The sequence below is a fragment of the Taudactylus pleione genome, unplaced genomic scaffold (assembly GCF_031769625.1).
Source record: "Taudactylus pleione unplaced genomic scaffold, aTauple2 ptg000114l, whole genome shotgun sequence".
Taxonomy (NCBI): domain Eukaryota; kingdom Metazoa; phylum Chordata; class Amphibia; order Anura; family Myobatrachidae; genus Taudactylus; species Taudactylus pleione.
In genome coordinates this window covers 20,253,179-20,281,115 of record NW_028284516.1, presented here as the reverse complement: position 1 = coordinate 20,281,115, position 27,937 = coordinate 20,253,179, and the positions used below count along the sequence as shown (strand labels likewise).

General features: G+C 39.8%; 2 pseudogenes; one reads left to right on the top strand and one right to left on the bottom strand.

The window, feature by feature from the left end:
* Positions 1 to 54: 54 nt before the first annotated feature.
* On the top strand, positions 55 to 12,585 carry LOC148524995 (uncharacterized; annotated as a pseudogene).
* Positions 12,586 to 12,953: 368 nt separating this feature from the next.
* Positions 12,954 to 14,934, bottom strand: LOC148524994 (uncharacterized; annotated as a pseudogene).
* Positions 14,935 to 27,937: the final 13,003 nt, after the last annotated feature.

The window sequence follows — 27,937 nt, the reverse complement described above, 5'->3', positions numbered from 1 at the left end:
AACTGTTAATAAATAAATAATTATACCCACGGGGTAGTTTAGAAATTTGCAAAAATGAGTCCTGAGGCAGAAATTTTTGTAACTTCAAGTGGTTTGCATATGGCTCATGCTTCTTCAGATGGGAGTCACTGGGCAAATAACAACATTCCTTTGGTAAGTAGGATCCAAAAAGCGAATGAAATAATATATAACAAATAATTTAAAATGCACTTACATATACAGTAACAACTAAGCATATGTTGAACACTTCACATAACAGTCCTGTCCCTTTTGCCAAGATACCAATTGGATCAATGGAAGAATAGCAATCTATAGAAGTCACACACTCAATTGCTCAGTCCCATTCATCTTATACTGTAGTTATTGAAGGTCCCAAAGACGAAATGGACTGGGGCAGTTTCCAATCCCAATGTTGCATTACGATTTCTCTATCTCAAAGTGGATGTGATGTATGTCCTAAGTTCCATATTTTATTCCTACCTTTAACAAATCATCATCGGTTTTTCCCTTTCTTCTCCAAAACATTGTTCATGTATTCCACAGAGCAGTAAACTGTTGAGGAAAAAAAGTGTGTTCAGTATCAATGGGCAGGAAGCCATTTGGTAATTCTGTTATTACCATATAAAAGGTCATAAGAAAACCCATAAGGAGCCATGCAAAAAGGGTCAAAATACATAGTTTCACAATAACAGAGTGACTAAAAAAACAACCATTTCAATTTCAACCTCCAGATTTGGAAATGTTAAAAAAATGTTCACTCCTTCAGACCGTATATGCGAATGTATACAGCCCAGCTAACTATTATTTGGAGCTATGCAGGACTAAACAAAGTGTTGTTAATAGTAATCACAAGACACAAAGCAGCTACAATATGCACAACTAGTACTAGAACTAGCCACCACATTTGTGCATCTGCCTCCTTACCCATGTGTGCTTCTCATGACTTCCCCATGAGGCCATGGACCTTTTTCAAGTGCACTATCTTATGTCCTTATTTAAAAAAATGTGTGTGTGGGGGGGGCAATGCTCTTTCTGGCACAGGGCACCAAAAAGTCTAGTTACAGCTCTGGACATCCCCATGTGCCTCTGCCCTCCTTCACAATGTGTTTTTCCCCCTTCCCATGTGTGCCTTAGTCCTTTATGTGTCTGTCACTCTGGGCCCTATTTACTATAATCCGCATGTAAAATGCGGTTGTATTGTGATATTTTCGCCTAAATTCGCATTGTGAATTTAGGAAATATCACAGGGATTTATCAAAAATCCCTGCAGGGACAGAAATTGTAATAAAGCTCTGTCCCTGCGAATTCCGGCCACAGTGTTCTCACTGTATGTTTTGCAAAAAATACAGTGAGAAGGTGCCAGCACATGCGGCGATTGGCTCACCATATCCCCAATGCGATCACAACCCCCCCATGACCACTTCCCCCCCCCGCAGCCCCCATCCCCTCACTTTTACTTACCTCCGGAGATCCAATGATGTCCTCTGGGGCTCTGGTCAGCTGGCCACTCGGCTCCTGCACTGTGGTCAGCTGTTCTATGCACCAGTTGATCAGGGTCACAGTGCAGGAGCCGAGAGACCAGCTGACCGGAACCCCAGAGGACTTCACCGGAGCACCAATCACCAGTCCCTGGATGCAGGTAAGTTTTTTTTTTCAGCAGTGATCAGCTTGTGGTCTGTTTAAACTTCACAACTGATCACAGGGGCCGGCTCCTGGCTCTGCTCTGCCTGTCAGAGCAGAGCAGGAGTCTGGGAACGGGGGGGAAACCCTGGATAACGCTATCTCCAGGTGGCGTTATTATCACAGGGCTTACCCTGGTATTTTTTCACATTTTATTTTTAGTAAATCTCAGGCAGATCGCATTTCCCATTACAATTGTGGAAAATGCAATCTGCTTACTAAAAATGTGAGAATTAGGGTTAAGGAATTCTACTCCAATTGCCCTTTAGTAAGTTTATGTGAAACTAAAATAATGTGAAAAGGGTGTAAAACCTCATTTTTCACTTTATTTTAGTAAAAAATAATGTTAATAAATAGAGCCCTCTGTCTCTAATTGTATATGTGTACCAATGTTTTTTTTTCATATGTGTTTCTTTCTCTGTATCCACATCATAGGTTCTTGTCCATTTATGTGCCTTTGCGAGTATGTCTCCTAGGTCCCCTTATATCATGCATCTCCAGTCCCATCTGTCCAGGGCAGAAACAATAAGTGTATGACAGGAGCTGCTGCCCAGGATGCAAGGCCAAAGGAATGATATGGCTGCTAGCTGATGGCACCCTTTTGCAAATTTACTATTAAAATTAAACTCAAGTATCCATTAATTTGGAATTGAAAAGTGGTCCCCAGGAAGGTGTGACCCAAAACAATAAATGCTGTGTAATACAGAGGATTATTTAGTAAATATCAGCCAAATTGGGGAATGAAAGCAGTAAGGATGATAGAATAGTCAGTGGGATACTCAGGTAGTTGACCCCAGATAAAATTCATGTAGTTTACTTTTTAAAGGAAAGTGAAGGAGCAGGTGGGAACTTTAGACAGTGTGACTTTCACAGCTCAGATAAATATCATTTGGAATAACTACAACCAAAACATTTCTGGGGAATATTTGATAGAAATACAAAAATTGTGATAAACAAACCAAGAGTTTTGGCAAACTCTCTGGAGATTCTCCCATCTCTTTTTTATAGTGTATTTTATAGGCAGGTGTTTCAATCTATAGACCTCATTTATCAAGGATATTCTTGTTATCACCTGTTACTAATCTTGAATGGCGCCCCAACCAATCAGCTCCTAACTGACATGTGTTTGAAAAATGACCATTAGGAGCTGATTGGTGTGAGCATCGTTTAACATTAGAAAGGAGTGATAACCAGAATATCACGCGTTGATAAATAAATTTCTGTGTTCTTTAATGCAGGTGTTTTTTAGCGCAAATAACATTTGCTTTCTTACAGTACCCACGTGACTATATTGTTAGCCACATGCCAGATATACGCGCCAATTCCGATAACTGATGATCATTTAATTCCACTAAGCATTAACTGCACTCTGGACGTATCATAAATGACATTATGAGAACTACTCAGACATGATGTGTTATTAATTATTCATTTATTGATACTAAATATATAATTATTCTGTACTGTAACTGTAACTGCTTTACACTCACAAAAGGTCAGCTATTAACATTGTTTATAATAACATTAAAACAGAATTGGGCTAACTAAATAATCATCCAAGTAGTCATGCAATCACTGCTGTTTTGAAAAGATGTTTTATTTTTTTACTATATCATTCTGTGTGCATACCTTTATTTCATGGGCGCCTTTTATTCTTAGTAAAGGAATACATACAATTTTTGGAATAGAGGGAATAGAGTTTTACAATTACATGCAATCTTTTATGCATTAACCATTTGCACAGTATTATACATAGTAAATGTATAGCGATGCATCATCATTATCTGGTGATAATATAATTAAACTACATGTGTATTTTGGACTTATTGCTGTAAAATCATCTCTACCACTCATAATTGTGGAGTAGTATTAAACTGATGGTGTGATGTCCTTTATACTTTGTTTTCAAGGGGTGGTCGACCACAGACAAGTTTAACTATTTTAGATTATATACAGTATGTACTGTATACTAGATGAACACCAGTATCAGTGGTGAGAATGTGACCTAAGGCAAATGGAGAAGACACTTATCTGTTTCAGTTGATCATACACATGGCATTGTGTGATCCACGGCTAGTCTACGGTCACAGGTCTGACAAAATTATGGGAGAGAAAGATTTGTAAGATTTGGACAATGATAACCAAAAACCTCACATGGAATACCAACCTCTTTACCTGGGTGTCTACAAGGTAATCACCTTCACTAGTGCTCAGACACCCTTGAATCACTTATGGAGTGATTGCACCTTCAGGCCATTGCAATCCAAAACGCCAACCAGACAGATCGCTCACCATACTCTGCCAACACAGAAGGGAAGACCCATGGGGTCATAGTTAATGGAAGAAACACTTGTCCCCTGACTTGAAATTCGACTCTGGGACCTACAACACAGATACATCTCTCCCACTCAGCTGTCTTTGTGCCTAGGTTTAGGCATTAGGTGGGAGGATAGGTTCAGGAACCGGGCAGGGAAGGTTAGGGCAGGGGTAAGGGTTACGTGTAGGGAACTTACCGCTCACTGCTGGGATTGTGTCGGGATGCTGCTGTCGGTATTCTGATAGCTGGCATCCTAAAGGCCAATTCCATATCCAGATGATTTAATTCAGATTCAGACATGGATGCTAAATGCACAGCAGCTGCATCCAAAGAAAATTTGTAAAGGTAGCAGGAGGCATCTATAGTTGAAGACGATGCTCACCTTTGGACTTTAAATATATTTAGAAGAAAGGTATAACATAAATCATATGTAACCTAATGATCTACGGTCTTATGGTGAAATGGAAATTAATGATTAATATTAATGATTACAATCAGAACACCTAAATCACCTAATGGACCGTATGAACATCTTTTCCATTTACAGAGTCAACAATATTATAACAATTATGAGCCAGACGCTAATTAGATCATTTATATGTTTCTTTGCCTAAAGTATTTATAAACAATCACACTTTGAGTCAGGACAGATACTAAATGGCCTATAGTTACATGTTACCTATGAACATATACGTTTGTTTGTCTGTTTCCCCTACTGTATCAATCACTAATTCTGAAGTCAGGGTAAATACACTCATCTGGTCATTTACAACATAAGTTACTTGACAAGAACAAGCACCTATCAGAGAATACAATCAATTGACTAACATGGACCGGGACATTTATGGCTATTTAAACCACAACACCGGAACCTACAGAGATCCTTGAAGAAGGCCACCGTAGCTGGCTGAAACACGTTGGACCCACTACCTGTTGCTACATATCAGGGAACACCAGAGTCATTAGGCCATGTGAAGGGACGGAGCAACGGCGAGCACCATTGACGGGCAGAGCCGCGAATGAAGGTAAGAGGTGGTTCACATCAAAGGGGAACACTGTGTTAGCTGGGGGATCAGGGAGTACGGCGCCTGCCAGCGATACACCCTCCACGCGTGCTCAGGGCTGCCATCAGAAATCATGGGGCCCGGTACAAATGAAAAAGGCAGGGCCCCCCACCTCCTTTGTTCTTCCCCCCCAAAGGTCTGGTGGACGCAAAGGAGTGGGGTTGAGCTCTGGTATCTGGAGTATATATATATATATATATATATATATATTGTGACACAGTTAGGTTAGGGGGTCCCTCTCCTGGGTAGAGGACTCCTTCCTTACACACACACACAGCAGCAGGGAAGCAGCACACCAGTCTGGATGCAAGTACAAGCTGGTCGGCGCCAGTCTTTATTGCACAATGTCAGAAATATAAAGAAAACATAAATATAAATCCTAGCCCTGTCGGGGTACTAACTTCACAGGTAGTTCCCTCACTACCAGAACCTGGCAGGGCCTAATGCCCTCGCCAGCAACAAAAGCACAGCACAACACTCTCAGTTAGGTTTCCAAGTGTCTCTGAGCAAACTCCCTGTCTGCTCTCCCAGGTGAGACAATCAGCCCTCAACACACTAGGCTTATATTGGCCACTCTCAGGTGGGAACCCAATCAAACCTGTTACCAGGCTGCGAGAACCAAAACCTGGAGTGGCCGTGGGTGGAGCCCTCCCTCTCCTCTCACCCACAACCCCCAGGTCCCAAACCGGCTTTTCAAAAAGCCGAAACTCAAGCCTGCTACACTGCAGAGTTTCTCCTGGGGGTTTAAAACACAAAAGACAGGAATCTGGGACAAATGTACCTGCCACAGACCACTTTACCAGTGATCCTATCACAATATATATATATATATATATATATTTTATTTTTTTTTTCCTTTAAATATTAAAAAAGAATAAACAGATTTTTCGTTTCTTAAATTAAGAAAAGCCTAATGATTTACAACAGAGCTGTACTAACCTGCTATCAGGAGGTTCAATTACTGTATGTGTTATGGAACACTGGACCTCATTCAGACCAAGACCATCAAGATGCGCTCGCTCGTTGCAAAAAAAGGGCTGTATACTTAAATTATGTGATCGCACTGCGTCGCGTAAGGACGCCCTCTATGTCTTAGCGAGCTACGGCACTGAGCGCTCGCAAGTGTGTTAAGACGCCCCCTTTCCCCTTGCAACACACATCATCTCCTGGGATTGTTGGATGAATCGGTAACATCAAGAGCCATCGGAGCTGATCGCAGCCCTTGAGGTAGACTTACCCCACCGCAAGCACTGCGATCAGTGCTGGCTGAAATACATGGAGGTGACCTGTACAATGATGCTACTTTGCTAATTATGCACACCCTTTAAACTATGTTTTGTTAGCCTGACACGCCGGCGTTCGCAACAACACTCCCCCGTTACAAGCACCGTCCCCTGTTACCACCCACAAACGGCACTATCTGTCACTCAAAGCAGCGGGCAGTCTGTGTGCTACGAGCACACAATTTCCCATCGCAGAGACTGGCTTGCACACGCGCACTGCGAATTAGACACATGCGCATTGAGCAACAATCGCCCGGCAGTGAGTGATCGCTCCTTAGCGACAGGGTCTGAATCAGGCCCTGCACTGACATGGCAAGGGGGCAGAGGTGCAAATAGAGAGAGGCACACTTAAGTAAAGGACACAGATGGGATAGGAGCAGAGTCAAAAATGGGAATCGGGCAGAGGCAGAGATGGAGAGGGGGCAAAGGCATAGCTATGAGGGAACTGGGGCACATATATGGACACATGGGGAGAGTACAGAGATAGAAATTTGGGGAGGGGGGAGACAGAAGCAGGATTCATGAATATTACAGAAGACAGTGGGGCAGATTGTATAGGAGGGGGAGGGGGACAGAGCAGGATTCAGCAATAGTACAGGGGATAGATTGTACAGGAGGGGGAGGGGAGGGCAGATAGGCATAGTACAGGGGACAATGGGGCAGATTGTATAGGATCAAGGGATGGGGCAGAGGTACCTCTGTGTGTGCACCGCGGCTGCTCTCTCACATTTCCTTCCTCAGTGCAGTGCACACAATATCTGGCCAATGAGAGCAGGGGGAGGAGAGGAGGAGAGCTGAGGGTGGAGCAACTATGGAGGCAGAGGTGATTGAAGTAACTAATTTGACCTGTCTATGAGGGGGCCCAGTGCTCCTACCTTTATTATATAAGCTGGTCCTCCTGCAGCTGCTCCTGATCACAGTATCAGAAGCAGGACACTGGTGCCGTGTGTGTGTGTATGATGAACATGCAGCGCTGCCCGGAGAGTTCATTAATGAATGAGTCGTCACACACTGCTGAGCTGTGTGTGATGACTCATTCATAGAACTCTCCGGCCAGCACTTAGCAGCCCCAGCTGTCCTGTATGAGGGCAATAAATTAGCAATTAACTCTGCTTGCCGAAGTCCGGGCCCCTCAGCTGTCTGGGCCCGGTACAGGAGTGCTGGCTGTCCCCCCCCCGATGGCGGCCCTGCGTGTGCTGTCCACTCTTACACCCCCAACATACTAGGGATTCCGCCTTGTGAACCACAAAGGAGACGCTACATGAGGATTGCCGTGCAGCAGCACATATGAGCGCCATCCAACATTACTTACCTGACCACCCCTTCACTCCCGGGCCAGACTGTCAGTTACTGCAGAACTAACAGTCGGCAACATCCGCAACTGCACTCTGGATCCCCAAAAGTGAACTTACATAAAGCAGTTTCCATAGGAACTGTGACACTGTCCCACATTCCATTCTGAACTCATCTTGTAAACCAGCGGAACTTCATTCATTCATTCACCTAGATATATACTATATGAATTTTATAAATTTTTTTATCAATATTTTTTTTTTTAAACTAACTACCTAAAAACAATTTGTTCATCAATAATGTTATTGTTATTTATATCACCTTTCTTTAAAGGTTTTTTATACATATATATATATATATATATATATATATATATATATATATATATATTATATATATATATATATATATATTTTTTTTTTACAAACATCTCCCTTTTATACACCCCCCTCACTGTCATCCCCTCTCATTCCTTCATGTTTTCCCTGTAAGTATTTTGCAAGTCTATCAGTCTTCAATGTGAGCCCATAAACACAATAAAATTCCAAAATTTAAACCATCAACAGAGCCTCCTTATAATTATTTCCATTTCACCATAAGACCGTAGATCATTAGGTTACATGTGATTTATGATAAACCTTTCTTCTAAATATATTTAAAATCCAAAGGTGAGCGCTAGCTGTTCCAAATCAAATTCCTGTGTTAATCTAAGAGAGTGGTGACCTTACCAGCAATAGCCGCTCCCAAACCCATTCCAGTTCCCCTTAGAGAAGCGCATGCTAGATAATCTGAATCTTATAGTTAAAGACGCCCACTGCAGGCTTTTGTGATCCACTGCTGTATCCAAAGAAGCAGCATTGGATCATCTGCGTGAACATCGGTCATCTTAGTACTCCTCCGGTTACTCAGGATGCCCGGTGTTTTCACGCTGCCGAGGCCAGTGATACAGTGTCCAAAGATGTAAATGCTGGCATTGGCATGCAAAGAAAACAGGGCACATGCCCTCGTTTTCTGAGACGCTGGCCGTCGCCGCCCCTAACCCTGTCCCCAAACGACCGTAGCATGTCAATCAAGCTGCAGCTTAGAGGCACTGTGACCACCATTGCAGACTGAGATCTGCACATGCGCAGTACAGATCCTGCGTATGCGAAGATTGCCAAACATCGAAAGTGTATGTAAACCATTGGTTTTGCGGACACCTTTGAATTAGGCCCTATCTCCCTTATCTTAGCCAATGATCAAATTGTGCGAATATGAAAATGTGAAATTTAAACAGAAATGTTGAAGGAACTATAGAAAGATTATTATTTGAATTGGCATTGAAGAATAAAATAAAGACCTTCCATGTAGTGGCATTGCTACCCAGTGGTCTCCTAGACAGCTATGAAATGTTTGTTACCGGACTTGATGCTCAACCAGATGACAAGTACACAGAATATGTCAAGAGAAGCTTGTGCATAAATATAAGCAGAGACCACAAGCAATGACAATGTGCTCAAAGCAGAATCAGCAATAAAGACACAGGATTGGAGGAAAAGACTATTGTCAGCAACGTGAAACATGAGAATAATTTGTACGCAAAAAACCTAGTCACCTAAAGGTCGACAGCTCAGCTTAGAAAGCCAGAGTGAATCAGCCAAAGAAGTAATATAATCAACAGTAGGAAAAATGTGCTATAAAAGAGGATGAAAACAAATCATGTTTTGATGCCATATTTAACACCAGTGTGGATGCATTATGAAAACATGCATGGTATATTTTTTCTGGGCCCGTGAGTCAGTGTATGAGCTCTCAAGGAAAAAGGGAACCTTCACTGTCCATTCTTCTCACACATATGTTATTATTAAAAAAGACAATATATGTACCTAGTTTTTGCAGTAACCATTAAACGCTCTATGGCCAGATCACCTCACATGCTCATGCAACACAAACACACAACGCCTAAACTAAAATAAAAGACAGAGACATTGCGTTGGGTGTAATGGGTAAGCTTTTTATTAATTGCTACATAGAAACTATGTAATGAATCTATTTATTTAAATCTTAATTTTAATAATGAGTAAAGACAAAAATGGTGGCGGGGGCTTGGATGGCCTAGCACAAAGAGCGACATATAAAATAAACAAATTAAGAAAAATAACAAAATAGCGGGCCTGAACAGCCCGCCACCTCAAACATCGGGACCAACTGCCCCCTTTAACCTACAACTCGCAGGGTGTCAGCCTCCTGCCTGACCCTGCAGGGATTGCAACTTGGGGGGCCCCCGTGCCAATGAGGGGGACCGTACACACCTGGACAGGTGGTACTCACGGTGCCCTAATGTCCGCCCCAGCCGCATGGGCAACCCCCCAGGAGACAACTAAACATACCCAAACAACATTCGCTTAACTATAAGGCCATACAAGACCGACCGCCCTAACCTAAACTAGGGATGTGCAGGCTCGGATAGGTTCGAGTTTGCACGTGGAGTTCGGATTTTTCCCTCCAAAAAAACGGAACTCAGAACGAGGCAAAACGTCATCTTACATGGACGAACATCATCATTCCTGGTCTTTTGTCCAGGAATGATGATGTTCGTCCATGTAAGATGACGTTTTGCCTCGTTCTGAGTTCCGTTTTTTTGGAGGGAAAAATCCGAACTCCACGTGCAAACTCGAACCTATCCGAGCCTGCACATCCCTAACCTAAACTGACATCATCTAAAAACCTTAACAAAACATAGGGAGGATGGGTGGGCAATCTCCTGAAGAAAAAGAGGGAGAATGGAATCTAATCTACCCATAAATCCCCAGTTCAGAACTCCACCCCCCCCCCTCATAACCTGTGCCTATTGGCTAAACTAACAAACCCTGACACCACCCTTTAATCTGCAGAACTGCTAAACCCATTTTGCATTGCAAAGCATGCCCAGTGACAGACCAGAGGTTTATGTCACTCCTGTCATACAGGGGTGACCTCCGTGGTCTTTGTCAGTAAAATAAAATCTCACTAATACCACTTTCAGACAGAAAAATCCATAAAACCCGGGTTTTTCCCATATCTTTCAACCCGGGTCGACCCCTTTCACACAGAACCCAGTTCAACCCTGCAATATACTGTGTGTCATAATAAATGGACTGCTTTGAAAAGTGGGTGGTGACTGCTCACTGCATTGCATTAACCATGGCTGACGAGTTACTACACAGTAGCCCAGAGTTCCACAGTTATTGCTGTTTTTTGCATTTTTACAGAGCAATGAAAGCCTGATGCAGGTGCTTACACTGTGCTACCTGGCACAGTCTTATGCCAGGAGGAGAAGGGAGCAATTTCTTGTGGAGAGGGATTCTATTCGATGCAGGTATTTGCGGAGGAGGAGAGCCCTGATTTTGGCCAGCATTTTGTCCACACTGAGGCTTACCAGTGTGACAAATCGCTCATTGTGGAACAGAGACCGCAGGCATGGAGAAGCTTTCTGGGTGACTGTGGAAGCTTTTGCGCCAGAGCAGTGGATGGCGCTGCTTTCGTATGTCGCGTGGTACCTTCAACTACCTGCTGTAACTTCTCACCCCAGCACTCACCAGGGTAAGAACCTACTACTGCAAGACCATCGAGCCATGCAGGAGACTGTGTTGTGGTGGTACGCAACCCCGGGGGAATACCGTACCATCCCCTGTTTGTTTGGTGTTGGCATTTCAACGGTGTGTGTGCAGGAATTGTTGGAGACCCTTTACCACCACTTCATTTCCTTACCGCAAGGTGACCGGCTGGATGACACGATAAAAGGATTCCTGCGATGTATCCCCAGTGCGGTGGGGCCATAGATGGGACCCATATACCCATTATTACCCTCACATAGAACACAACTGATTACCACAACCGTAAAGGCTGGCACTCCAACATCCTGCAGGCTGTAGTGGACCATAAGTATTAGTAAGTAGTATGCTATGTTCTAAAATGAGATATATGCTGGGCACATAATGTGTATTGTTTACCACAGCTAATACGTGAACTATTAGTTTCACAGATGTATATATCGGCTGGCCTGGGCATGCTCATGACTCACATGTACTTGCCAATTCCGACTTGTTCAAGATTGCGGAGGAGAGGCAAGATGGAGGGCTATTCCCTAGAGAGGTAAATTGTTCTCTTTTGTTTTCTTGTGTTTTTTACAGTACAATTAAAAAGCAATATATTGCAATTTCGGTACAGGGTTGCCCTATATCCCAGCATACCGTGCCACAGATTGTACCCTGCCACCATATAGAGCAGGCCTGGGAAACCTGTGGCTCTCCAACTTTTGTGAAACTACACATCCCAGCATGCCCTACCACAGTTTTCAAATTTGGAAAAGCATGCTGATGTGTGTAGTTTGACAACAGCTAGCTGGAGAGCCACAGGTTGGCCAGGTGTGATATACAGATTGCCACCTATACTATATATAAGTTTTTTGTTTACCTTTACAGAAATCCAAATTTGTAGATGGGGTGGAGATGCTGTGTACCGTTTGAGGCGATGGCTCATTAAGGGCTTCACTCAACATCTCCCACTGTCTCCGGAACAAGTTCAGTTCACCCACACTCTCAGCTCGGCCAGGATAATGGTGGAAAACGCGTTTGGTAGACTGAAGGGGTGTTGGCGGTGTCTACTTAAGCACAATGACATTGCCCTCACCCTGGTACCGGATGTGGTTGCTGCTTGCAGCATTCTGCACAACGTCTGTGAGCTCAACAAAGAACACTTTTTAGTTTTACCAGAGTGGAATGTGGTGGACTGTGACCTGTCTGATACTACGGTAGGAGCAGCAGCCTATGAGGGTGAAACAACTAGTGCTAGCGCTGGGGTCATACCCAACACCCTCACTGGTAACTTACCACAAGGACACAAGGGTTCTGTTGCAAACAAAGTTTTGTTTTATTTGTTAGGCTCATGTTATGTACATGTTACCTCACATGTTACACCTTCAATATAACATGTTTACGTTTAAAGTGTTTCTTTTATTATTGGACAAATGTGCAGTAGCCTTTGACAACATAACCTTTATGCATTCAACAATTTAAATGTGTATACAGAGCATAGAAAAATAGGTTGTGCTGTCAGGCAGTCTAAAATATAATAGGGGAGGCACCCCAACTATTAGAACTGTTTTTCAGGACCACCCTTTGAACCGACACATATATATATTTAGTAATATAGCAGCCACACATGGCAGAAAGTTCTAGCTGGGCCTGTTAAGTCCAGGATACACATGAATTACTACAAAAGTAGGAAACAAAACATAAATTATTATTTGGCTATGTTCAGAAATTCACCAAATAGAAGGCGTAATGTGTATACATTTTAAATTACGTACACCCCCATATACACACGTAGCTGAGTTAAAGGCCACACATTGCCCTGAGCTCTTGCCAGGCCTGTTAAGTGCAGGATACACATGATTGACAAAAAAGCAAAAAAAATATATAAACTGGACAGCAAACATGAAAAACATCAAAAAAGTCTACAACTATCTGTAGGCAATGCTGACAATAGTGCTAAGTGGACTGTTTTAATTAGTGCCATCTGAAAAACTATGCACTGTGCCATGTGGAGTATTAATCCCTGTGCCATCTGCATAAGTATGCACAGTGCCATATTGATTAGTATTTCCTGTGCCGTTTGGACTATTATGCACAGTGACATGTGGAGCGCTATACACTGTGCCCTCTGCAGGGCCAGATTAACAATGGGGCGGATGGAGCTACAGCTCCAGGCCTCCACATAAAAATAGGCCCATCCACATGACAGCATGATTACCAGCTGCCTAACTGCTCATAAATTTTAAGTATTTAACTAGTTTTTCCAGTTTTCCCCCTAAAAAAAAATTATGCAATTTTTCTATTTCTATGCAGTTAGGGAGACATTGTGTTCATAGTGTAGGGGGTGCAAACACCAAGGTGACTCTGACCACACCCACACAGCACCGATCACAGCTCTTCCCCTTCTCAGTATAGGCCTTTGAAAATTTTCAGCTCCAGGCCCATGTGGGCCGTAATCCGTCCCTGGCCCTCTGGACTAGTATTGGCATGTGGACTGCTATGTACAGTGACATGTGGATTACTATTCCCTGTGCCATCTTGATAACTATGCACTGTACCATGTGGAGTAGCATGAGGTGGATTGGAGGGGTTGCTTTGCATAAATGATAGGCCTCTGCTATGCTGTTGGTAATTTCTAACAGGACCCTCAGAGTATTGAGGAGGATACATTACAGAAGGTTGCGGAGTTTGTAACCTAGACACCAGACAGTTAAGGAAGGACATCTGTGCCTCTCTGTTTTCCCGTGAAATTCATTCATGTAGACCAACAAGCTGACTGACAAATGAATTTTGTAACTCTCTCTCAATGTCAAAGAAGCGCTGGAGTCGGGCTTCCTCCTGTGCCTGGAATCAGCATCAGAATCTCGCAGCTGATTTAAAGGGATTCTTGTCATTGTGCGTGTTGCTAGCTCCGTCTTGGATGTTTTTTTCTTCCGTTCTGGTACATCAAAGACTAGTCATAGAAGAAAAGTATAAATTCAAATCAAATAGCAGTGATGTCAGCATATATGTGCTTGAGGCCTTCTCCCTCCTGCACACTAGCTTCACACTGCAACAGATACATATGAGTTTGGATTTCAGCATGGTAAAATCAGCATAGTGATACTATAATGACAGGTGTGTATCCGGCCAATGTTAACATTAGCAATAATTGGATTTTATATCTAAAGAGATGGGTGTCTAGTAAATAAACAAAAACTTACTGTTCCCACGCAATGTTGGGGTCTCAGTCTGTGCAGGAGTTGGTGTCCCACTCGGTGTCCCTGCACTGCTTCCACTCGCCTCAACCACACCATCAACTGTATTGGTGTCTGGGACCCCCATGGCAACCATTGTGTCTATGTCACTTATCTCTGTGATGTCATCAAAGAGCATTGGTGGTGTCATTGGGCAGGATTGGCTGTTCTCCGGGGTAACACTTCGTGAAGATGCACAACTGGATGATGATATGGTAATGGGATTGACCAGTGCAGAATTGCCAAAGACTTTATTACACTGATTGTAGTAAACCCATTCCATTCTGGCAGCACCACTTTTCCACCTGTTATGGTCATGAACTTTGTTGTAGTATTTGCGTAGAGCTTTCAGTTTATTCACTACCTGCTGCCCCTTGAGGTGAGGATCTTAGCAATGTTTGTGTACACTATTGCGTCCTTCACTGTGCCGCTGATCTGTTTGCGGATTTCCTCCTCCCCTCTGACTGCCAGCAGCTTGCGAATCTCCTCTTTTTTCCAGTGCACCATGCCTCTCTCTCTCTGTTTTTCAGCAGCACAATTATGACATCAGATGCCAGTGCCACTGCCCCACCCGCTCAGCCAATCAAGGAGACCCTGCCGTTCAGCCAATCAGCCAGTGCCCCGCCATCTCAGCCAATAAGCACTGCTTACTGTGCCTGGAGTTGAAAAACCCGGGTCGGAGCATTTCAGACAGCTGCCAACCCATGTAAGACCCAGTAAAAACCCAGGTAAATACCTGGGTCGAAGTCCCGGGAATTAGGTCCCGTGTTAACCCCTTCAGACAGAAAGAAGAGCCTGGAAATTACAGGGTTGTTTTCTCTGCCTGAAAGGGGTATAAATAAAGCAATGCTGTAACATTTAAGGATAATAGTTGCATCATTACAGTCTAACAGATCAGTTTGACACGTAGATGAAGTGCAAACAAGTTGACATTGCGACCAACATATGATTCACATCCATGAGAAAATGGGCCCCGCTGAGCCCTCAGGAGAATCATCCGCCACTGGAGGAGAGGAGCTATGCCCAGCACTGAAAGATGGAGCCACAAAAGGAGGAGTCGGTGCTGGAACCACGTGAAGGTGGTTGCCAGATTTTGCCATGAAGTCCCGGACAGCAATATATTGTTGGTCGGTGAGTATTTTGTAATTTACAGGATTGGAAAACCTTAAGCTGATCCAATGGAAGGACAGGGTGACAAGCCAATTGAAGCTCACCGTCGGCCTTTTGAATTTGGCACATCTGACAATGTACTGAATTGTGTCCTGCTAATGTTATATCATATAGGTAATTGTTGTAGCGGGGATGTTTTAGTCTCTAGTGATTAGTTACACTGTATATAATATAGGTCACTTAAAGACACATGCTAAAATAATTGTTTTGGGATAATCATAATATAGAAGTATATACGAAGATAATATTATTTTCACAATACTTCCTCCGGTATTTTTTTAACAATTTAACATTAGTAAATTTGCACAGATCGCATTTCTAATTACAAGTATGGGAAATGCAATCTTCTTACTAAAATAATGCAAATTTAAGGGCTTGGAGGAGTTTTTTTTATGAAAACTCCTCCAAAAGCCCTTTGATACATTTAGGTGATAGGATGGATCATCCAGTGAATGAATGGTTAAGGAAATTCTCATATTTAAGGGGATGGTGTATGTAGAAGATATAACATAAAAACTTTTTAGAGGCATGTGCCATTATTACCACTATGTATACTAAAATACATTTTTGGTTTAAAGAGTGAAGTAATAGTTAGAAAACTTACGACCAATAAACAGGAGAGGTAGAAAAGAGCAGTTACTGAATGCACAATGCTAGCAAATGAACAGAAAAGGCTAGTAAATGAATAATATGACTTACATCAATAAAACATATGAATTGTGGTGTGAATGTAGTCACTAAGCGCTACCTTTGAAACTGATTGACAAGTCTTGAAAATAAATCACTTAAAATTACATATATACCACTCCTATGTGGTTATAATTAGCATGTCAATGAACCGACCAGTGTCATAGATATCAAAACATGCACATTTTATTATAATAAAGACAATGGTAAAATAAATGAATAAAACTTTGCCAGGGTGGCTGCTTTACCAGATAATCGGTTTAAACAGGCATAGGTGTTAGTATTTTGAAGACAGGTGGTCCGGATCACCTTAGTCCTCTGGTCCTCCCCACGATGTTGTTATAGCATGGCCCGTCCGTGACCGGAAGTGATGTCACTTTCTAGTTCTACTTTCACCGGAAGTGATGTCATTCTGTAGTTTTAGAAAAAAATATATATTTTTTTCCTTCCTTCCCTTCTTTTCTTTTTCCTTTTTTTTCCTCTTTTCTTCCTTCTCTTCCCTTTTCCCTCCTTTCTCTTTTTTCTTTCCTTTTTCCTTCCTTCCTCCTTTCCTTTCCCCTTTTTCCCTTCTTTCCTCTCTCTCCTCTTTCCACGGTTTCTTTTTATTCCTTTTTATGATGATAACTTCTGAAATAAATAATGTACACACAAAAAATCTTCCAATGAGTAGTAAATTCATAAATGGGTTATAAAGGACTGTACTAAGTGCATTACTGAGAATATTTAAAAGTAATCATAAAATGCACTACAGATGATATTTAAAATTATTTAAAATTATTAATGGAGAGAAAAATTATTGCACAACGAATTGCTTTTCAGAAGAAAAGATGTATATTTCCCATAAATAGATAAATTGTATATTTCACATAAAAAGATAAAAATATAAAATATACATAAATGAATAGATACAATAAAAACTTGGAAACAGTGTACTAGAACAATTAAAAGGGTATTGGACCTGTATTTTATGGAAAAAAAAAATGAAAAAGATTCTTGGGGGACCTTTTTACAGGAACCATTTTAATTCAAAATCTTGGTTTAGACCATTAGGAGACAGGGTCTTTTCTACATTCCTATCTCTCCAACTTGGTCTAATATGTTTAATCCCCACAAATCTTTTTATATGTTCAGGGGAACATTGATGTGTTGTTCTAAAATGTTCCGACAAATGGTGGGTCTGTAAACCTTTTTTAATGTTCCTCAAATGTTCAGCAATTCGTGTTTTCAAGGATCTTGTTGTTCTTCCAATGTATGCCAGACCACAGTCACATCCCACTAAATACACCACGTTAGTGGTGTGGCAAGTAATGAAATCTCTTATTTTAAAATCAACATCTTTAATCCTAATTGTAGTGTATTTTGAATTCTCTGTTTTTACTTGTCTACATCCTGGACAGATTCCACACCTATGAAAACCTTTGGTGCGGATGGGATTTTTTGATGCCTGTGGAAGTGTGCTTCATACTAAGTGGTCTTTCAGGTTCCTTGCTTTTTTATAGATGAATTTTGGTTTAGATGGAATAATGTCTTTTAAAACCGGATCTTTACATAATAGATGCCAGTGCTTCTTGATGACGTTTTCAATTTTCTTATGGTTCGAATCATACTTGGTAATAAAAGCCCACTCAGAAACATTTTTGCTTTTTTCTACTTCAGATATGTTCTTAAGTGGTTCAATGAGTAGATTCCTGTCCTTCACTTTGGTTTCTTCCATTACGGTAGTAAGTTGTGTGGTATCATAACCCTTGGACCGGAAATTCTTCTTCATTGGAAGATTTTTTGTGTGTACATTATTTATTTCAGAAGTTATCATCATAGAGAAGTCCTGGGAATAAAAAGAAACCGTGGAAAGAGGAGAGAGAGGAAAGAAGGGAAAAAGGGGAAAGGAAAGGGAAAGGAAAGGAGAAGGGAAGGAAAAAGGAAAGAAAAAAGAGAAAGGAGGGAAAAGGGAAGAGAAGGAAGAAAAGAGGGAAAAAAAAGGAAAAAGAAAAGAAGGGAAGAAGAAAGGAAAAAAAATATATTTTTTTTTCTAAAACTACAGAATGACATCACTTCCGGTGAAAGTAGAACTACAAAGTGATGTCACTTCCGGTCACGAACGGGCCATGCTATAACAACATCGTTGGTTTCTTCTGAGAGGATGGATTGAGTTAGCAGAGGATATACCTCATTGGGACTTTAATACGTTTAGCCACCATATGAGTTTTTTCACAAAGAGGATGTAGAAACTTGATGGACCACAACTTCCTGTTTCCGGCGAGACAGGAACAGGAAGTGACAAACAATCAGGCTATTTAAAGCCACATTTTAGAATGGAGCCTCCGTGCCTTGAAAAAGGGACAAGGGAGTCCCGAAACATGTTGGCAACCAGGAGTAAAAAGGTGAATGTGGACCAGGACGGCTAAAGCAGTGGCAGAGAGGACTAAGGTGATACGGACCACCTGTCTTCAAAATACTAACACCTATACACGTTTAAACCGATTATCTGGTAAAGCAGCCACCCTGGCAAAGTTTTATTCATTTATTTTACCATTGTCTTTATTATAATAAAATGTGCATGTTTTGATATCTATGACACTGGTCGGTTCATTGACATGCTAATTATAACCACATAGGAGTGGTATATATGTAATTTTAAGTGATTTATTTTCAAGACTTGTCCATCAGTTTCAAAGGTAGCGCCTAGTGACTACATTCACACCACAATTCATATGCTTTACCACTAAGGTCTGGGGTAGACCTAGAATGTTCTCATAGGCTGCTCTCCTTATGTTAGTGCAGCGCAGCTGTGCATCCCAAAACATATCCAACTATTTGTCACTTTCTATAACCCAATTGGGAGAGCACGGCAGCAGCAGCATGTTCAAACATTGGACTACTAGAATGGAAGAAAGCAAGGAAGCATTTAAAATAGACTTTAATGAAGAATAAATAGAGATGACTGATGACAATCTTGAAACTGCAATGGAACGGCTATAGAGTGGCTTTTAAAAGAAAACTGCCTCTGGTGGGAAATAGCCACTTTGGAGAAATATACAGCAGAACAGGTCATCCTGAAAGGTTTAAGGATGAAAAAACTCCCATAATTTCAGGAAGGAACAGAGGATTTTATTAATAACTGGGTGCGCATTCTGGACACCTGTTCTTTTTCATTAATGGAACTAATCCTAAAAGAGAGGAGAATAAAATTAAGAGAAATAAACACAAGAATAGAAGAATTGGAAACTCTGATACAGCCCTTTAACACCTCACTTCTGTTTAAAACACTGGAGGAAGCTTGTTTGGTCAAAATAGCAAGAAAAACTAAGGAACTTATACAGAAAAAACTAAATAAATTACAGAGGGATTTCAATTTCTGCAAATTTGGGATAGAAAAAGGACTTAATAAATCTGAATCCTTAAAAGTAAGAGAAAAAGAAAACAGAAGACACAGGAACAACAAAAGTCGGTCACCGCAACCCCAAATGAGGAATAAACCTCTGAAGAAAAAAGATCATTACTGTAAACAGAGGAGAAGAGAAAGAAGAGACAGTCCACGAACTGAAAGGAATGAACCCAGACAATTACAAAGAATCCAGGAATGGAGAGGATAAGAACCACACTATCAGAAGAAAAGATGGGAAAGAAATCAAAATCATAGACAATTTTCCAATTATGTATACAATGAACATAATGGGGAGAGTCAACATCAAGAATATAGAGCAAACAATATCCAGTCACCGAGAAGACTGCACATATCAACATCTAGAGGGTATAATAATTCCTCACCTTTTTAGAAGAAAGGACTTTGGAGAGGAGATTCAAATACCCGAGTAGAATGGAACAGAGGAGGGAATATTGGTAGAGCATGATCAACCAAACTTGAGAACAGTGAGACCTGTGAAAGATCTCGCATTTATAAAGAAAACCAGAAAAAGGGGATCCCGGGGTGGAAAAAATAAAAAGGAAAGACGAAAGATAATGAAAAATAAAAGAAGAGAAAAAAAGAAAAATAACGAAAGAGAAACAATCAACAACACCCCAGTGAGAAGAATATTTAATCTGAGCAATAAAATTTTAACAGAAGTGGAAGAAAAGGTTTTATCTAAGGGACTGAAATTTGCTCCTACTGCAGTTGCGGACAACTTTGAAAAATTTGTGGATATACACAAGTTCACGAGGAAAATCACCTTAAATTTTTTTTTAAGATGAAACAGCAGGAAAATTCTGAAGGAGATACAGAACCATCAACCTCAGACCTGCCTCAAGGGAAACTGAAGAAGAAATCACAGTTTTACCTAACACACGTAAAAGGTAATTATATTGACACATTCAATAAACTGGTTTTAGGAGAATTAGAAGATATCCAGAAAGCTGGGGGAAAGAAGAACAATAAGATTAAGCATAATCTCACCAGAAAGGAAAGAGATGCTATCAAGAGTCTAAGTCAGGACCGGGATATTGTGATAAAACCCTGCGACAAGGGGGGGGGATTGCTGTATTAAATAAAGGAGACTACAAAAAAGAAGTATACTGCCAACTCTCAGATTCAAAGACTTATCAAAAACTAAAATCAGACCCCACGATAAGAATTAAGAACAATTTTGGTAAATTACTCAATGTCCATCTAGAAGCTGGCGGCATTACGAAAGAAGAATTTGATTATGTGATAGTGGATAACACCATGGTACCATCAATCTATGTCTTACCCAAAGTACACAAGGATCCCGTAAATCCCCCTGGAAGACCCATAATTTCTGGAACTAACAGTCTTACATCAAATTTATCAGCTGTAATTGACACACTATTATAACCAATTGTGAAAACAAACTTCTCGTATCTGAAAGACACTGGTGACACATTATTAAAATTACAAAATATTAACTGGGACTCAGAGATGATTTTAGCAACCGAGATGTAACATCCCTATACACATGCATAGAAAACATGAAAAAGGAATAGAGGCAGTAGCATGGTACCTGGAAAAGACTGACTATTCAACAACCAGAAAATCATTCATCATAGAAGCTATACGATTTATCCTAAACAACAACTATTTTTTCTTTGAAGGAGAGTATTATATTCAGAAAACCGGAACAGCAATGGGAACAAAGTTTGCACCGAGCTACGCCAATTTATTCATGGGGTACTGGGAAGCCTGTAACATCCATAATGGCGTAGCTCTAGCGGAACACCTTTACATCTGGCTTTGTTTCATAGATGATGTTTTATTGATCTGGAAAGGGTCAGAAGAAGATTTGAGATCCTTTTTAACCATTCTAAATTCGAATGAAATGAATATTAACTTTTCATTTGAAAACAGCAGGGAGCAGGTTAATTTCCTTGACTTGACAATATATATTAAGGACAATAAAATACAAACAAAAATATACTATAAACCAACAGATGTGAATACATACATTCCAAAAGATAGTGAACATCACCAACATTGGCTTAAGGGGATACCAAAGAGTCAACTAATAAGAGTCAGAAGGAATTGTAGTGAAGACTCAGTATGTGATGAACAAATGGATAAAATTAAGAAGAATTTCCGGTCCAAGGGTTATGATACCACACAACTTACTACCGTAATAGAAGAAACCAAAGTGAAGGACAGGAATCTACTCATTGAACCACTTAAGAACATATCTGAAGTAGAAAAAAGCAAAAATGTTTCTGAGTGGGCTTTTATAACCAAGTATGATTCACACCATAAGAAAATTGAAAACGTCATCAAGAAGCACTGGCATCTATTATGTAAAGATCCGGTTATAAAAGACATTATTCCATCTAAACCAAAATTCATCTATAAAAAAGCAAGGAACCTGAAAGACCACTTAGTACGAAGCACACTTCCACAGGCATCAAAAAATCCCATCCGCACCAAAGGTTTTCATAGGTGTGGAATCTGTCCAGGATGTAGACAAGTAAAAACGGAGAATTCAAAATACACTACAATTAGGATTAAAGATGTTGATTTTAAAATAAGAGATTTCATTACTTGCCACACCACTACCGGTGGTGTATTTAGTGGAATGTGACTGTGATCTGGCATACATTGGAAGAACAACAAGATCCTTGAAAACACGAATTGCTGAACATTTGAGGAACATTAAAAAAGGTTTGCAGGCCCACCATTTGTCGGAACATTTTAGAACAACACATCAATGTTCCCCTGAACATATAAAAAGATTTGTGGGGATTAAACATATTAGACCAAGTTGGAGAGATAGGAATGTAGAAAGAAATTTATCAATGGAAGAAATGAAGTTGATATACAGACTAAAAACCCTGTCTCCTAATGGTCTAAACCAAGATTTTGAATTAAAGTGGTTCCTGTAAAAAGGTCCCCCAAGAATCTTTTTCATTTTTTTTTTCCATAAAATACAGGTCCAATACCCTTTTAATTGTTCTAGTACACTGTTTCCAAGTTTTTATTGTATCTATTCATTTATGTATATTTTATATTTTTATCTTTTTATGTGAAATATACAATTTATCTATTTATGGGAAATATACATTTTTTCTTCTGAAAAGCAATTCGATGTGCAATAATTTTTCTCTCCGTTAATAATTTTAAATAATTTTAAATATCATCTGTAGTGCATTTTATGATTACTTTTAAATATTCTCAGTAATGCACTTAGTACAGTTCTTTATAACCCATTTAGGAATTTACTACTCATTGGAAGATTTTTTGTGTGTACATTATTTATTTCAGAAGTTATCATCATAGAGAAGTCCTGGGAATAAAAAGAAACAGTGGAAAGAGGAGAGAGAGGAAAGAAGGGAAAAAGGGGAAAGGAAAGGGAAAGGAAAGGAGAAAGGAAGGAAAAAGGAAAGAAAAAAGAGAAAGGAGGGTAAAGGGAAGAGAAGGAAGAAAAGAGGAAAAAAAAGGAAAAAGAAAAGAAGGGAAGAAGGAAGGAAAAAAAAAATTATATTTTTTTTCTAAAACTACAGAATGACATCACTTCCGGGGAAAGTAGAACTACAAAGTGACGTCACTTCCAGTCACGGAAGGCCATGCTATAACAACATCATTGGTTTCTTCTGAGAGGAAGGATTGAGTTAGCAGAGGATATACCTCATTGGGACTTTAATACTTTAAGCCACCATATGAGTTTTTTCACAAAGAGGATGTAGAAACTTGATGGACCACAACTTCCTGTTTCCGGCCAGACAGGAACAAGAAGTGACAAACAATCAGGCTATTTAAAGCCACATTTTAGAATGGAGCCTCCATGCCTTGAAAAAGGGACAAGGGAGTCCTGAAACACGTTGGAAACCAGGAGGAAAAAGGGGACTGTGGACCAGGACGGCTAAAGCAGTGGCAGAGAGGACTAAGGTGATCCAGACCACCTGTCTTCAAAATACTAACACCTATGCACGTTTAAACTGATTATCTGGTAAAGCAGCCACCCTGGCAAAGTTTTATTCATTTATTTTACCATTGTCTTTATTATAATAAAATGTGCATGTTTTGATATCTATGACACTGGTCGGTTCATTGACATGCTAATTATAACCACATAGGAGTGGTATATATGTAATTTTAAGTGATTTATTTTCAAGACTTGTCAATCAGTTTCAAAGGTAGCGCCTAGTGACTACATTCACACCACAATTCATATGCTTTACCACTAAGGTCTGGGGTAGACCTAGAATGTTCTAATAGGCTGCTCCCCTTATGTTAGTGCAGCGCAGCTGTGCATCCTGAAACATATCCAACTATTTATCAATAAAACATAGTCAATATATCTAATATAAGATTGTATGCACTAGAGATGAGCATTTTGGATTGCTTTAATCAAAACACATTCAAACTTCCAGTATCTGAGTAAATCCGAGTTGGCTGCTTGAGTCTTCCCGCCTGACTCGGATTCCACTTTGAGGCATAACATCATCCTTGCGGCATCTGATTCTCGCATGTTTTGAATTCTATATAAGGCGCCGCGGACAGGAGTAGGCACCATTTCCTTGTCAGGCATGCTGCTGTATGCTGCACTGTACTCTGCTGTATAGGCAGTGCAGTGTCCAGACTCAGTAACAAGGCTGTGCTACTCTTAGTCAGTGTGCATAGAGGGTGCACATTGCTGTATGCTGTGCTGTACTATGCTGTATATAGGCTGTGCTGTGGTCAGACTCATAAGTGATTGTGCTGCTCTTAGTCAATATGAATAGGGGGTGCACATTGCTGTATGCTGAGCTGTACTCTGCTGTATATAGGCTGTACTGTGTCCATCAGTGAAGACGTTTACGTGCACATATAAGCCTTGTGACTCCACTCAGTTTGAATTGAGCTGCAATATCAAAAAATCAAATAAAAAAAAATATAGTTAAGTTCTATTGTTTGTACTGTTTCTTGCACTTTACCCTAGTGCGCTTTGTTCACGTGCATATATAAGCCCTGTGACTCCACACAGTGTGAGCCAAGTGCCATGTCTGAAATCGAACTGCCACATGTTTGTGCCGCCCACTGCTGTCACTTAGCTTAGTCAGCCAACTAGCTTGATGAAACCTTTTGGCCTAAACTGGATTAAAACAATAATGTGAGCTGTGAGGTGGTCAAAATTGACTGGGAATGAGTGGAAATTAATGTTATTGAGGTTAATAATCCAGAGGGTCACCCAGAGGTCACATATCCGAGATACTTCGGATCTATTTAGCAAATTAAATACTATTACCTGGTGCCCAGGGTATGCATTCTTTTCCCTGGACATACAGGCCCTTTACACTAATAATCCACATGAGGCTGGGATCTCGGCGGTGAGAGAAATTTTAGATAAAGATACTGATACCCCTCACGATTTACGAGATTTTTTGGTGAAATGTATTTGTTTTATTGTGAGACATAATTATTATGTTTTTGACACCACCCACTACTTACAAATTCACAGAACGGCCATGGGCACCAGATTCGCTCCGAGCTTTGCAAATATTTATATGGGCTTATTTGAAGATCTTCATATCTGGAGTGGACCAGCCGGAGCGAGTCTGGTGTTCTATGGCTGTTATATAGATGATTTATTTTTTATTTGGGATGGGGATATTTCTTCTGCTTTGACTTTCACTAATTTTTTGAACACTAACACTATGAATTTACATTTCACTTCACACTTTAGTCACATTTCTATTAATTTTTTTGGATGTCATTTTGTCAGGATTGAGGATAAAATCATCTCGACTCTTTATACCAAAGAAGTAGATTCTAGCTCGTATCTCCATTATCAGAGTGGACATTATCGTCCATGGATTGATAACATCCCTAAGAGCCAAATGGGTAGAGTTAGACAAAATTGTCCAAGAGATGAAGACTATTACCTACATGCTGCCAAACTGAAAGAAAATTTCTTGAGCAGAGGTTACCACCTGGAGTTGGTAGAGAGTGCCTTAGTCCATGCTGATCTGGCATACAAATCCCAGTCCAAAAACACAAATACTCATATCAGTGCTAATGTTGATCCTATCGGGGTTCTAGAAAATAAAGATATGACTACTGATGTATCTATAGGGGCAATGAATAAATCCAATATAAAAAAAGACACTTCTTTACTTTTTATCTCTCAATTCAATAATGAGTCAAACAAAATTAAAGCTATTATTACTAAAAATTACAAAACTTTATTACATGATCCAATACTTTCGCTTAACATCGCTCCAAAACCAACTATTGTATTTAAAAAGAACAGAAATTTCAAAAGTTTTCTAGCTCCAAGCACCTTCTCTAAAAGCCCCAAAGAAACTATTAAATCTAACACCTGGCTCCCAGTGAAATCTAAGGGATGCTTCCCCTGTAACTGAACGAGATGTCTCACATGTAAGCATATTAATAAAAATAAACAAGTTTTATCAGTCATAACCGGAATCGAGTTTGATATTAATAGTTTTATAAATTGTGAATCCTCCTATGTTGTACACGCACTGAGTTGCGACTGTCCCACACAATATGTGGGCTGTACAACTAGGACACTCAAAGAAAGGTTCTGTGAACATAGACTTAATGCCCAGAAATGCCTTGTGACACATTGCATCTCTAGACACTTTTCGAAGGTTCACCAGAACAAGCCTGCTTGTCTGAGGGTTATGGGGATAGAGTATATAGGTGCTACAAACAGGGGTGGTAATAGGTACAAAAGATTATGTGAAGCAGAATCTAAATGGATCTTCAAACTCCAAACCCTTTCCCCAGTTGATCTAAATGAAGCACTTGAGTTTTATGAATACATTATTACTATTTCTGCTTTGGTATTACTGTGGTATCTTTTGGTGTTGAGGATATGGAGAGGACCGTCACCTCTCGATATGTACTGTCTGGTCAATTGATGGGTCACTGTCCACCCCTTCTCCCTTTACTTACCTTTTCCTTTTTTTCTTCTTTTTTTTTTCTTCTTTTCCTATATAGGGATTATGTCGATATTTATTGTACTGATATGATCCCAATATAATATTATATTATATTAAGATAAACTATATATGGTAGATGTATCTTATTTATTACTATTGGATAATATATTTATTATGTATATATATATATATATATATATATATTAATTTTTTTTTTTTAAATAGGCTATTTTCTTCCTTTACTGGTTCACTGAACTTTTTGGTTCATTGAGGGACAGTTTTTGTCTCTTTTTGAATTTATTTAGACCTTTTTAATTTTTATATTGATTTTTCATATGGTTATTGTGTCTACTTATTTTGATACTGTCATATATATATATATATATATATATATATATATATAGTTATGCTTGTGTCTCTTTATATAATGTTTATCTACAAACTATAGTCCTTATCCAATATGGTATTTTGGCAGACTTTCGCTAGTGACCTGGGCAATTTTTGTGATAATATAGATATATATATCCTGTTGCTTTAGATCCACTAAGGATGCTCTCAATTTTTATATCTTTTTTTGTTCATATATTGCTCTTTACGATAATTATAATATTTTGGCATTGTTCTTACTGTTAATGAATCCTGGTGCTATTATGCATTTATATTGCTATATTGCCACTCCTCATTTGTGGCACTCTATAGTGCTAGTGATAATCATATTATTATTAATACTGCTATAAGTGTTACTGATAACTGTTATCGATTATTATTATTATTCTCATTAATGATATTTAACTTGATGTATAAATATTAATGTTATATCCTGACAAAAGAGGTCATATTTGTGCTGGGACATTAGACCGAAAATAATAGTAGCAATTTTTTGGTTGTAATGATTGATCTTTAGTTATTGTAATTCATCTTCATTATTATTATTTTATTATTATTTTTTGATTCTTCATACATATATTTTTTATTCTTTAAAATGTTTTATTTTTTATTATATACTATTGTATCCATTTTAATTTATGTGTGTTAATTTTGATGTTTAGCATTGGATGTCAATTATATCAGAGGCTGTTTAATTGTGAGCCTGCCAAATAGTATTTCCAATACGCCATAATGGGTTAATCTAAAAATGGAATTGTTTGATTGATTGACCAATCAATCTTGTTCAAATAGTATTTAAACCCTACAATGGACACAGGGAAACATCCTAGCTTGAAAAAGGCTACAGTGGTAGCCAAAGCGCGTTGCTGTTTCCCTTGGAACACTGGATAGTTGGAGTCAGCACCTGTTCCACCTGCCTGCATCTTTGGACAGCTGATGCCTT